The sequence below is a fragment of the Aplysia californica genome, unplaced genomic scaffold (genome assembly GCF_000002075.1).
Source record: "Aplysia californica isolate F4 #8 unplaced genomic scaffold, AplCal3.0 scaffold01579, whole genome shotgun sequence".
Taxonomy (NCBI): domain Eukaryota; kingdom Metazoa; phylum Mollusca; class Gastropoda; order Aplysiida; family Aplysiidae; genus Aplysia; species Aplysia californica.
Window position 1 is genome coordinate 32,341 of NW_004798849.1, and position 1,397 is coordinate 33,737.

Sequence of the window (1,397 nt, forward strand, 5' to 3'; positions counted from 1 at the left end):
CCAGTGCTTATTTCAAAATTTAAGATTTCAAGTCCCTCTGAAATGAGCGGCATTGTTACAGAACACAGATTGTTGAAAATCCTGACTCATTTGTCTTAAAGGCCCATGTACTCATTGGTTTCCTCTCTAAAAAAAACTGTTAGCTGGTTATTCCTTGGTGGTAATAATGTGATATGACTTCCATTTCCAAATGATGCTTTAAGATTCTGTAACTCGTGAACTTTGACTAGCCAAGTTCAACACTACGTTCTCGAACAGAAATGTTTGGTGTTGTCACGACCGACGCGCGAACTGATCCCACATCTCACAACGTTTTGTTAACCCTATTCATACGTCTTGGTTTACTATCGTATCCATACGACGTTGGGAACTCTGTGCCATCACTGTCCAAAGAGGGAGTTTACTCGTTAATCCGATCCGTACACTTTGCATAGCAGTCTGTCAAAATGATTTTTTGAGAAGTACTGAAAGTTTCAAAGAGATTTTCGTTCTAGAAGTATTCTAAAAAGTGAAGAATACAGCCCCGGGGGTACAAAATGACCCCAGGGTGTACGCCCGTCCCTAATTGCTTTCTGAAAGACACTCTCACTTTGGTATGATCATACCGCTCCCAGATTGCTCTTACAGGAGGCGCATTAGATCTAGATCTGGAATCACTTTTTGTTCTCTCCGCAATTACAGGCTTGGAGTTTCTTTTTTTATAGTAGAGGGTTTTACAGCGCTCGCAACTGCATAAGGTCATATGAACGCGGAGCTTCTTTGCCAACTTGAACTTAACGTACTTTTCTAACACAAAACGCTTTTTTTTGGGGGGGGGTACTAAAAGACATGGCTGGTGGAACCGTGCTGATCAGACCACTGCAAATGTGTGCATAGATTATGGCGTCTGGATATTCAAACACAGTTCTCAGATTTGGTGCAGATCCAAGGAAAATTGGAGAAATCATTCATTGTTTTGATTGATTGATTGGGTAGATGTTTTACGGCACTATCGACACAATTCATTCATTGTGTTCTTGCAGTCACCAAATCTGAGGCATTAAGTAAGTGCCGAAGATTGTGTTTCAACAGAGTTTGTTTATTTGAGTAAAGAGAAGGATATTGGCACAATAACGGTCATTCCCTGCTGGGAAAAAGTAAGACAGACAGAAACAAGAGAGGGAAAAGTACAGAAGTAGGAGCTACAAGTGACACCCTTCACCCACCCGCTTACAAGAGAGTAACAAACACAAAATGGAGAAGGAGAGATAAAGACGTCATAGGTGTTTAATTTTACTTAGAGTCTTACGGCACTTGCAACACAATAAGGTCATATCAGTGGCGAAGACTAGAGGTGTTACAAGAGAGTAACAAACACAAAATAGAAGGAGGGAAGATCAGGACGATAGATGTCTGAT

General features: G+C 40.9%; 1 protein-coding gene across 1 annotated transcript in view; it reads right to left on the bottom strand.

Annotated features, from left to right (window-relative positions):
• Positions 1–1,397, bottom strand: part of LOC101858911 — a gene marked incomplete at its 5' end in the record, with an annotated part of 15,465 nt that overhangs the window by 11,211 nt on the left and 2,857 nt on the right.